We start from the raw sequence: 13,226 nt of genomic DNA, 5'->3' as shown, positions 1-13,226 counted from the left end.
TGTGCAACAGTTCACCTGTCAGGTACAATTAGGGCCTAGGGGGCAGATATGTAACTAATACAGCAAGCAGTAAGTCATTGTGCAATTTACAATATTATTATACAACATATTTGAAAGTTAACTACATAAAAGGAGCAATCAGACAAGTCTAAGTTTAAAGACGGTTTCATCCTCCCTCAAGAAGGGGGGGTGGAGTTCCATAGCTGCGCAGCTTTGACCGGTAAACTGTTCCCACCAGCTTTTGACAGTTTAAATCTAGGTATGACTAGGCACTTTGCATTGGCAGTCCTGGTGGGTCGACTTGACGACTTTCTGTTAATTATTTCAATGAGGTAGCGAGGGGCTGCATTATTGAGGCATTTGTGAGTTAGTGACACAGTTTTTAGCAGGATTTCATCACTAATGGTCAACCATTTATGCTGTCTCCTTGGCTCTGAGATATGTTCTCTTCTGGCAATGCCCAGTGCCATTCCTAGAGCGTTGTTTTGAAGAATTGGGATCTTGTTAATGATATGTTTGCTGGTGCCCAGATATAGGGTGTTGCAATAGTCCAACTTGTACAATATCAGGGCTCTGGCCATCGTGGTACAGCTAGTTTTGGATAGAAAAGTTTTCACCAGCTCTGATCAGTTTACAGGTATATGCAGAGGCAGAAGCCATGACGTTGACCTGTTTAGCAAAGGTAAGGGTGGAGTCAAGGTAGAAACCTAGGGTTTTTCCTTCTTTTGCAATTTTAATGAGGTTGCCATCGATGTTAAAGGAGGTGTATTTGGGACCAGGTTTGTTGATGTTGTATGAGCTTCCTGGGATAAGGAACTCAGTTTTGTCATCATTCAGGCATTGACCGTGGGCTGCCATCCATGCCTGCATGTTGAGATACATTTAATTCACGGGCCGTATCCTTGTTATAATCTCTGGTAAGCAGTATAAGGATCTGGGTGTCATCAGCATCATTGGTATAAGTGACACCCAGGTGGTCCAGATCATCGAATAGGGGCTTAGTAAATATGTTGTACAATGTAGGTGAGACACAGGAACCCTACGGCTCCCCACATGTAATAGGAATAGGGTTAGCTGACGCAGAGGGCGAGAAGATGCTCATGGTCCTGTTGCTCAGAAAGGATTGGATCCACACAATAGCATCCTAGGCAAAGCGAGCAGCTGAGTCCAGGTGATTACAGAGTACGTTGTGGTCCACCAAATCGAAGGTGGCCAAGACATCGAGGTGAAGTAATAGAGCTGAGTTCCCTTTGTCTCTTAGTACATCAATCTGGGTTTTGAGTTCAATCAATGCTGTCTCAGTACCATGTTGGGGCTTGAATTCAGATTGGCGGATTCCTAGGAGCTGGTTAGACTCCAAGTACTCCTGAATCTGGAGATATGCCCACCGGTCTAAAGTTTTAAATAGAAATGGCACTGTCATAATGGACCTGTAGTTGGTGGGGATAGAAGAATCTAGGGATTGTTTTTTTAAGAAGGGGGAGGACCCAAGACTCCTTTAGGTTGCCAGTGATGGTACCTGATGCAAAGGAGGCATTGATTAGTTTGATTATAAAGGGAGAGAGGTCTCTCGCAACATCTTTGATAATTTGGGCTGGGCACTTGTCTCCTTGACTATTTGATGGTTTAAGTGATGGGAAGGTTTTTTCACCATTTTGCACCCGTTCACCATACACTCACAAACACACACATGCGTCATGGGGTTGAGGGGAGCCCTATACTTCGAAAAGAAAATGTTTCTTTTTTAAGTCACTTTGACTTCATAAAGACATTATTTCCGTTAAGGACAGAACCATAACGGAAATAATTTCTTTATGAAGGCAGAGTGACTTCAAAAATAAACTATTTCTTTTTGACGTCATAGAGCTCCCTCACCTGATGACATGGAGCCCAGAGGCTTAATCCAAGATATCAATTTACCGTAGTGCTTCCTAGATCTATGCTAATGTTAAGTAGTGAATACAATTGATGACAAGTTTATTTTCTGGTCAAGTTACTCAAGAAATGTATCAAATCACACAACCCTCAATAATAAACTTTGTCCCCTATAATTACTAGTGACTGCTAACTGACATACAGTTTTTGAATTATTTTCTTCTGATAAAGATCACTTTAGATTTCCAATTGTTTTATTTTTATTGCACAAAACATGTTATATGTCATACTCACTTCTCCCAGGGGTAAATTCCGAAGTATGAATAATAGCAATTTGCGTCAACCATAGCATTTAAACATTTTTTAAAAATGTTATTCACTAAAGCTAACAAGTAGTGTTATTTAAAACTATTGTCAATAGATATGAGATTTCATCAAGTATTACAGTAATTCATCCCCCAGAATGACATCCTTCCTTTCCGGTTGTTGCTTACAATGCAAATGTATTTCAATGCATATATAGGCAGATTACATTATACCCTGAATGCAAACATAAAAGTTAATGTATGCCCTACTGTATGCTTCAAGGATATTGCCATTCACCCAGGTCAGGGAGCTGTGTGATGACTTGCACGATTATAACATAATAAAACAGGGGTACATTATCTCTTACAATACCTAAAAAAGAGCAGCAATATTTATTTTTCTACTAGTGTGTTCTAAGTATAGCTGTGATGGTGTTCTCCCATTATAGATGTTTGATTGTACTCAGCCTCCGGTCTTCAAAAGATGAAGAAGTGTGCCTGAATGAGTTGATTGTTGAATAATTGATTTAGAATTTATTACACGCAAATCCTCGTGAAACCAGGCCGAAACCTGCATCTAGGAGCAGATGTACATTTATTTGCTCAGTTAGGACTATAATCACAGGGTTCTTGACTCATTGAAACAGAGACGTTTTCAGCTTTTTCCGGAAGGTAGCAATCGAGGAGATGTTCTGCAATTCAGCTGGAAGTTAGTTCCAGAGAAGAGGCACTTAAAGGGAGAAACAACGGTCCCCATGGGTGATGTGATGAGAAAAAGGAACAACCAGAGGTTTTGAAGAGCAGAGCGCAAAGCTTGAGAAGGCTGGTACAACTGGATTTTTGACACCGGATACTGGGGTGCCGTTCCCTGGATACACTTGTAGAACAAGCACAATGTTCTGAATAGGGGTGTCATGGTATTCGTTTTATGACGGTACAATAACCTTCTTGCCAAATGACGGTATATCATGGTTATCGCGGTATAGCAGGTGGAGTTAACTGATCTTAACAAATATTTTCTAAAAGGTCATACATTGACAGATGTATCATCACAAACAAAACCAGGCACCCAGGGCCAGAATTGGGCTTTTCAACATTCTTTCCACTGAAATGCCTTGCTTCCACCAAACACAAACACATGTGTGGAGAGGAGGGGGTGGGGTGGAGGCCTGCTGCAACTGGCAAAGCAAACTGAATAGCTTTTCTTAAGTGGTCATTTAGGTTTTTTGCTTCCCCACTGGCTACTGGTGAAGATGAACATGTTACCATCTTGATAACCTGCATGCCACAGATCAATGGAGGCTGATGGTAGTATACGCTTGTGCACATACACACACACAAACACACACACACACTTTTTCTTTATGTTACAGCCTTTAGTTTACTTGCGGGCCAAAAGGTGTTCAGTAATCACTGACATGTTACCCTTTGGTATGGCAGCAGGGAACACCCACAGAGATGAGTGAATTTCGCAGTGTGACTTATTATATGTAAATTCAATGATAGAACCAGCGAAATCCCCCATTGCCATATGTTTAGAGAATATTATCCATTATAAATATATAAACCCCAAAGCCGCCACCCCAAAGTAAACCCTATTCCTTCTTGGCACTGTATCTATTCTTCCTATTGCTAACATATTGATTTTGTGTAAGGCACGTGTGGTTTATGGAATGGCATTAAAAACTGCTCCAACTGAAACTACTTGGTAGACGGCACATCCAACAGTGCAAAACAAAGACTGCACAGCAATTGCTTACTGCAGCCTTTCCAAATCAGATTGAAAAGCACACTTAACGGTATGAACGGTATAACGGTATAAACAATGTGACGGTTATTATTGTTCAATTAAGTGGTTCACGGTATCTTTAACGGTATACCGTTATACCGTTACATCCCTAGTTCTGAATTTGATTTTTTTTCTAATGGGCAGACAATGAAGACTCCTTTAGTATGAGGAAATGGGTCCCTTTTTGGTGGGTTAAAAACAAACCTAACAGCAGCATTCTGAGCCACCTGAAAACAATATTGTTTACTCTCTGGGGCACTCAACAAAAGACTGCCACAGTAGTCAAGCCTCAAATTCACCGTAGTCCCCACAACCACAGCACAATTGGATTCAGAAATGAACTGCAAAACAGGTTTCAGAAGCCTAAGCTGATAAAAAGTCACGTTGACTACTTCTGAAACATGGACATTATAATCCAATGGTGTTTGCTATGTGCAGCCAAGATTTCTACCTTACTGGAGAAGGAAGCATCTGCATCAAAAATAGGAGGACAGAAAAACGTGGCATGGTTGTTTTTAAGGGATTTATTTGCACCAAGCACTATTACCTCTGTTTTGCTAGGATTGAGCTGAATCTCCGTCGTCCAATTTTTAATGGCATTGGCAAAAGCTAAAACACGGTCTATTACATCTGGGGAATAGTTTAGTCTGGCGTAAATTTGTGTATCATCCGCAATGGAATGATACTTCAAATTACACCCTGAAAAAATATCCATAAAAGGTTGGAGGTAAATATTGAATAGTATCAAGAACAAAGATTACCCCAGTGACACTCCAGAGAGAACAGGGAGGCCCTCAGAATAGAGGCCTCCAAGTTTCAATACTTGGGTGCTTGATTCTAAGAAGGAGGAAATCATTTCAATGCATTCTCTGAAACCCAGGCCACCACCGAAAGTCTATTCAGCAGTAGGTCAAAATCTACTGTGTCAAAGGCCGCTGAAAGATCAAGCATAATCAATATACTCAGATCTCCATCGTCAGCAGCCCTTACAATGTATCCCACACAGACACCACAGCAGTCTCAGTCCCATGACTGGGGCTAAAGCTGGACTGGAAGATATCGAGAATGTTATTTTCCTCCAAATAAGTTTGCAGCTGTGTGGTGACAAAATTTTCCAAGATCTTTGCAGTCCATGGCGGACCAACAATAGGTGCATAGTTTCCCAGCAACTGGTGATCCAGGGCAATCCAGGGTGGATTGTTTTAGCAGGGGGTATAAACCGACTTCTTTAAATCTTGTGGTACCACCCCCTGGTATTGAGGCATTTACAAAATCTGTCAAAAAAGATTTAAGAAGAAGCATTTTGACTACTAGATAGGCTGGAATGGAATCATAGTCATGATTTGTGGGTTTCAACTCACGAATCAGGCATTCAATAATCTCTGAGTTCACCAATGAAAAAGAAAAATCAGGCAGCACAGAAATAGGGACAGTTGAGCAATGCCGGATCAAGCAGGGGGTTGCTATGGTGGTGTCTGAGTTTGGATATATCCTTGTCTTTAAAAAAAGGATTAAACTCAATAGCCAAAGTACAAGAAGGAGGTAGTTTAAGCAGAGCACAAAATGGTGAAGGTTCTTAATTATGGCAAATAACTCCATACATTGATTCTTTGAAGAAGTAATTTGATTTTGGAAAAACTGAGATTTTGCCTGAACAATGGCTTGTTTTTATATTTCTAATGCCTCTTTGGCGTTCTGGCTAGGGCAAGTCTCTGATTGTCAGCCAGATTTTTTCTTTCCTTCAACAATTCTGTGTTAATTCTTTTAATGAATTTGAAAAGCAGGAATTGTATTTGGTTTTGCTTTGTTTTTTGTTTTCAGAGATGCTGGTTTCGCAACAGTTTTTCAGTAATGCTATGTTAGTTTGATAATATTTTTTCCCAGTCTTGTGATGTTGTAAAATATCTTAGATTTCCTGTTAATTGAGGTCCTGTAATTGCATAAAGGGCCTTTTTACAACACAACAAAGTCACATTTATTTGAGGGGTTTTACAAGAGTCTACACCCTGAAGCAAAATAAAAAAAAATCACAATCATGTTACAGGCACATGTTTCAAATGCAGGCCAAGCAGAGGATACACAAAAATGTCAGCATTCATTGTTTTATTTGCTGTGTTTATTTACCAATGATGAGAGTTTACATGTTCCCTCTTTTATAGCCTACTTTTATAAAAGAGAGGCAATTCCATTTTATATCTGACGCATAAGAAACCCACAAAAACACAACTATCTTCCTTAATTTGTGTTGAAAGTCTTTGAACTATACTTGAAGCAGCAGGCATGTCACTTTACATCTGGGTCCTGCATTGTGTTGTGATGCCTCAGTGACAAATATTAGACTCAAAGTTTGTCAGTAAGATATATCTATGGCATTATGTTACATATATCCAATGATGCAATGTCATTGTTGCAAGTGAGTTCTGACATGATAGTGTGTTTGTAATAAGGACATATAGGATAATTGAAAGAAATAAAAGGGGTCAGCAACAGAGAGGGACATAGTATACAAGGTTTGAAAGAGACACACGGAGTAGGATAGGGCTTACAGATGGAGGCAAACAAATAACTAGAATAGGAAACAAAGAAAGGGAAAATAACATAGGATACATGCATGAGATCCCCTGTTTAAAATTGTAGATGAAATGCAAATGTCTTTGAAGAGGAATACAGATATAGTTTATGCAATCTACAAATAAAGTATCATTATCTTTGATTCTCTCAAAAAAGCTATAATAACAAGTAGAACCAATACAGACACTGGCACATGTCGTATTTGGATGCTGATGGGTACAAAATGCAGCTATGTGATTGTGAAGTAACAGTAGAGAAACATGCACAATACATTGAATAATAATAGAAACTCAGTTCTCAACAAAGGTGTACATGCAAGGAAAGTATAAAAGATGCAAAATAAAAGATAATTAAAGTACCATAAATAGTCCTCACTTATTGAAAAACATTAAACAGGGGTGATGGCAATTTCACACATTAAATTTATGACTAGACTCAAATGTATATACAATTTAAGACTACTAGAGGTGCCCATCAAATACATGTAAACCGACTGCATAAAGAAAGAGAAAAGAGAGTTTGATTCAAAACAGAATTGTCTGAATTTTCTGAAGAAAATGGTGGATGGATAAGGCAGGGCGAGAGGACAGGGGGCTTGGAATTGTAAATGAGAGAGATTACAGAAGAAAAATACAAAGAACAATGAAAGAACAAAATGCAATTTAAAGATCTACAGGGGATTCTCAGAGAAACAACTGCCATGACTAATCCACAGATTGATACTTAAAAGAAACAAAAAGAGCCCCCAAGAATACATCCTCAAGTAAAAGTGTAATGTCAACCAGATGATAGGTAAGTGGTGCTCATAGATTGAGGACAGATTGCAAGCTAATTTGGTGAAACAGGATTTAGAAGGATGTATTAAGATGTATAAGTATATTAAAGAGGACTGAAAAACAGGAAACAAGTAAATCTCATGGAAGTAATGAAGTAATATTTCTGAAAATTAGCTGATAAAGTATAACACAATTCCATTTTTGCTTATGACACTTGTGAGATGATAATATTGCAATAAACATAGAACTAATTTAGAAAATACATTATTTGATCATATTGATTTTATGATGAACAAATCTAAAACCTGCAGTGCCACTATTCTAATTAAAAACCTGCCCTAAATTGTTAGAAATGCAATTAAAGACTGAATTGGTTGATTGGTGATGGATATTATTACTAAGGAAAATCAAACTATCATGGATAAAAGACGTGGGGGTGTTTAATTTACATTTAAATCCTAAAATATACAAATAAGGGTGGTAGGAAAGATAAGAAACATCTGCCTAAAAACACACATGCAGTTAAAGTAACTAATTAAGAAATATTGTCTGCATGATATATAGCAGGAGAAACATTATTTAAAAAGGGAATAGATTTGACTTTCTTCTCTTCAAGTTCCTACTCGTAATAAACCATTGATTATTTCCTATGGAATTTGTAGATCAAATATAGACAAAACATGTTGAGTTCATGCACTAAAATAAGGAGGAAAGTACAAATAGAGAAGATTTACAGAAGGACATGTAAAAGTTGTAAAATGTATCTATTAGGATGTCAGGGTATAATACCACCAATTGGTTAAAATCAGAATACATAGAAACTGAAGCTGATGAAGGGAATATGTGAATAATATGATGTAAGAGAACGTGTTAAGTAGAAACAACACTTGTAGTAATTTATCAAACAATATGGAACACATTATCACTTCAACGTAAACATAGAGGGATTTCAAATGAAGTCCAGCAGATATGTAATAAAGAAATAAACAATTATAAGCAGAAACTGATATTGTATAATAACATTAAAAAATGTTCAGCAATGCAATATGAATATTATTATCAAACAGTAATTAAACTGTTTATTTTTTTTATGAGATGATCAGGGGTAAGAGTTTAGCCCATACTTCCTTTTTGTCACTCTGTTTAATACACTATTGTTTGCAAAATATACAGAGCCAATGGCAGAATTAATTAGGAATGATAAACAATTGGGAGGGCCAGATTTGAAAGGAAGGTGACTGAACGTCTAATTATTTGTGGTTGATTTGATGGAATAATTACAGAAATCACATCACACATACAGAATCATTCTAAAATTGTGTGACAAAAGTCCTAGATTATTGGTAATTTAAGCCAAAGGAGAGAGATTTCAAATTAGCAAAACGCTATGGTTAAGAGACATTTAAAAAGAAGTGCATTCAAATATTTGAGAACCTAAGCTACTAATAGCCTTAATAAAATGGTTGAAGTAAATGTTGGAGGTACGTTAGCAGGAATACGAAAAGAGCTGACATCTGACTCTCACTTTTTAATTACATAAACCTTTTGGTATGACTTTCATTTCTGTAGCAATCCACTATCGTGGGTATTATTTAAAATGTTTCTTAAAGTTTGAACACTGAATTGAATACATCAATCTGGACAGGAAGGGAACCAATAATACCTACATTTAATCTGGCTAAACTAGATGGCAGTGGGTGGAGTGTCTTTCAAATGTTGAAAATGTACAATTCTACAGCAACATTTTAAATAATTGAAACATATATTTATAGAGAAGGGTTTATGAGCTCATGTCTTTCAAAAGATCAACTTACTATTAGAATCAATATGGGTATCCAAACATTTTTAATCAAAAATCATGTATGAATCTAAGGACAAACTGTGGAATGTAAGGAAGAACATAGGTTTGAAGGAACAATAAACAAAATTGGCTTCCTCAATCTTATTTGGAATAATTTCAATATTATAGAAATCTCTAGTGATATAAGTATTGAGAAAATGTGAAATAGAGGTTTTTCCAGAGATTAATGATTATTTCCTGATAATGTATTGATGAAGTTTAATACTAAAAATAAAAAAAAAGTGTAATCAATTCTGTGTAATGTTTTTTCAGAAGCATGTGAATAGAAATGAATAGAATTTACAAACTTGAAGATAAACTATAATATGCCTTGTATAAAGGACTCGTAGCAAGAAAGTATATCTCTAAATATTATACCGTGATCAGCAATGGAAAATCATATACAATATGATATTTTGAAAAATAAGTCACAAAATACATGAAGAGCTCAATAGAAAAAACTGATTGCAGGTAATAAGGTTTTAGCATGTATTCGCAAGCGAAACTGATCTAAAGCATAATGAATGTTTTATCCGGTTCCAACTTTACTATTCAATAGGCACTCTTTAGCGATACAAACTTGAGTATAAGATCTAAGTAAAGTATGCAGACATGCCAAATGAGATTTTTCACATTTTTTATTTGAGTGCCCAAACCTATGGGATATTTGAGATTCCATTATCAAATTAGCAAATATCTTAATTCTTTGGAAACAGACAAAGTTCTCATTGGAACAGATATATTTGAGAATGGTGGATTTCCAGAAGACCTGAAATTTCTGAAGGAAAGTATGGTGTTCAATATGGTGATGCTAGCATGGAAACACAATATATAAATCACTGTAGATCTAGACAAAATTTCCAAAGGTAAATGAACAGCGCTATAGTGTAGCACAGATGCAAGATCTTATGAAATGAATGAAAAATGTGTTGTAAGAAACAATCTTTGAACAAGTAAGAAAATAGATATTTGGTGGTGAAATGCTGAAGCACCTCACTCTCTTATGATTATTTAAGGTGAATCAGGCAGTGCTAAGAAACACAATTTGATATTATACAGAGCAAAAGATCAATATTATTAATGTAATTCAATTTTAAAGCAACATCTTTATTGTGATGTTTGTCTATAAAAAGTGTATAATGTATTCCAGAATCAAGACAGAGGACTTGATTAAGAGTTGGCTGATAGATAGTAAAAGTGCCGGTAAAAACATTAACTGACACTTTTACCAGATGAGCCAACTGCAATTTTTCTGGTAAGTGTAGAGGAGCAGCCAAGTGCCTCTACAGGAAGTCCCACCCCTATTTTGCCTATATGCAGGAAACCGGAAATTGCGACAAGCGGAACACCAAAAATGGTACCTATGCCACGATGAATCTTTGAGGCAAGGTATTTGTTGCGAAAGCCCTATGAGCAGTATCCTTGAAAGTCTGATGGTCTCCTAACAGAGTCACCTGAAGAAGTGTCAAGATGTGATAAGGAGAAGCTGGTGAGGTCATGAAAAGATAAGAGTGATGCATTGGGAAGGATGACCTGAGAGGAGAATGTATAGGTGATATAGAATCTGATGGCGAAGTATAGAATCTTGAAGGCTTTTATGTGTGGAATGAAGCGTGCACGTGTGAAAAACACTGCAGAAAACACAAGTGGATTTACAATTGTACAGATGCTGAAACACAAGTACACTAAGTATTCATAAGGCTGGCTGTACATAGTATATAGACTGCAGGTGGTTACACCAACATATATGTATCGAGAGTTCTGGACATTCTATGATACATTTTAGTAAGTGAGTCTCCATGAAGGAAGACGAATTGGAAGCTATGTGTGTTGCAGCAAAGAATAGGATTGAATTTGAAGCAAGACCAAAGAGGCTGTCTGGATGTCAAAGACTGGAAGCAGCCAAGAACTGGTATCAGCTGTGAAGAACAGTAACACATGAGAAGCCAAAGTATCCCTTGATAAGTTGCAAAGAGAAAACACCATGAGTGCCAAGTTCCTTTATTAAGGACAATTTAATACCATAATATGAGCAAGTTAAAGGTCTCTGATCACGCGAGGTGAGGATGAAAATAGATGAAGAGCATGGTGCACCAGTAAAAGATAGCGAGTGCTCACACTCCCTTATATTTTCAGAGGTGAGAAGGTACTACAAGGCCGAGTTCAAAGACAATGTGAATGGCAGATGGCATAAGTGATGAGAGATGTCAGGCTAATTGGGTGAGGAAATACGGTCAAGTTTACCCACCAACACCTGGGGTACCAGCTTACGTACTGCTATATCATCCGATGTTCCAGAAGGTTACAAGCGTGCCAACCAATTATAGAAGGCTGTATAATGAAGAGCCTTATAGTTTGAGGGCCAGTGAAGTGTTGTGTTTCTAATTACTGTCGAAAATTACTTGCACTACGGAGGGCATACATTGCCCACCTGACAATAGAGACCCAATCACAATCCTATCCCATACAGAAAGCATACTTAGATGTTCCCCTTCAGCCAACCACAATCTCCCGTAGGTTTTCTTAGTTTGCCATAGTATGACCTCACGTATGACAAACTTTAAGCATAAATGTGTTATTTTTAATGAAATGTTTCGAGATCATGCTGTGCGACGTCCGTTGATGTCATTGTTTTCCCTGTTTTAGACAATTTATAATAAAACAGAGATATTTGCCACTTTCTGAGTCAATCTTATTATTTAGTTTGAGAAGTTATTCCCCATCCCATCCATAGTACAACATGTTACCGTGAGTAAAAGGGCCTCTGGGGATCATAGGGATTAAGGATGTACCTCCAGCTAGCAGCAAAAAACTGCCTTTATTACTGGCACTGCCGGTAATTGTGGCAAAATCCCCCCATGTCAGTCCTATGGGACCCCATGGAATGGGGATTTACCATGCTTAGCGGCACTTGTAATCTGCCAGTAATTTCGACAGACCATGTGCCGGTAACAGCAATTCTGTTTGCCGCTATTCGGGCGGATTTACTACCAGAATACTGGCAAACTTGTAATGAGGCACTGCTCCTCTTGCCCTACCTCCTCACTTCTAGCACACTCGGAAATGTGTAAAATAATGTCCTACTATTTTACACATGTTTTTGTATTTAATGCGCAACAGCGCAGTAAATAGAAGACAATGAAATAATGTGCGCCCGTGGTAAGGACAGGGCAGCAAGTCCGTAGTGCAGATGGGCATTTTATAGAGCCCAAACTTCGGTGGTTCACGTTTTGCACAAATACGTTTGCTTATCCCCAATCAGCACCTGCATTTTATCCAGGGGTGCTAATGTTTATAACTCCAGCACATACTACCTGGTAAAATCCCTTAGTCCTCTGTAATGCCCCCCACTTTACTCGTCTGTTACATCAGGATTTCAGTCTTACCGCCTGTTAAGGCCCCAACTCATGCTTAATCATCTAAGTATTATTTTTGTAAAACTGAACTTGTATATCAACATAAACTGCAGTTAATTTTTGATATTAATTGATCTGCCATAACAGCACTTACATAGCATGATATAACGTATTATTTGATGCTGTGCTTTCCCCATAGCGCTTGTAAATAGAACATCCAGATACAATTATTATCACCCAAATGAAGTTGGTACTCGTTTATCAATCTCCGAAGGTGGAAAGGCTGAGTGGCCTTTGAGGCATTCAAGCATGTCCCCTGCAGATCACACACAGACCACAGCAGCGAACGCTCAGCCTGCGGAACTATCTTGCTATCTATAAATGTGCCGAATAACAGTATCTGTGCAGTCTATAATACGTTTCTTACAGGAAACTGGTATCCAATGTGTATGGACAATGGGCCTCATTACGACCCAGGCGGTAAGGGGTTTACGGCAGCGTAAACAGCGCCGACCCTTACCGCCTGATTCCGAGGTCCCTTAGCGCCATGGAGGATTTAACACCTGCTTTTAGCAGGTGTTAAAATCCATGGCGCTAAGGGACCTTGTTGTTAATTACGCCACCGTAATTTACGGTGGCGTAATTAACGCCTTCCCCACTCCCATTATGCCCTATGGGGCAAAAATGGGAATGGGGAAGGGTAAATGGGGATTG

The sequence above is a fragment of the Ambystoma mexicanum genome, chromosome 6q, assembly GCF_040938575.1.
Source record: "Ambystoma mexicanum isolate Mex_15411 chromosome 6q, UKY_AmexF1_1, whole genome shotgun sequence".
Taxonomy (NCBI): Eukaryota; Metazoa; Chordata; class Amphibia; order Caudata; family Ambystomatidae; genus Ambystoma; species Ambystoma mexicanum.
The sequence above is the reverse complement of the archived record's forward strand: the minus strand, read 5'-3'. Positions refer to the sequence as shown.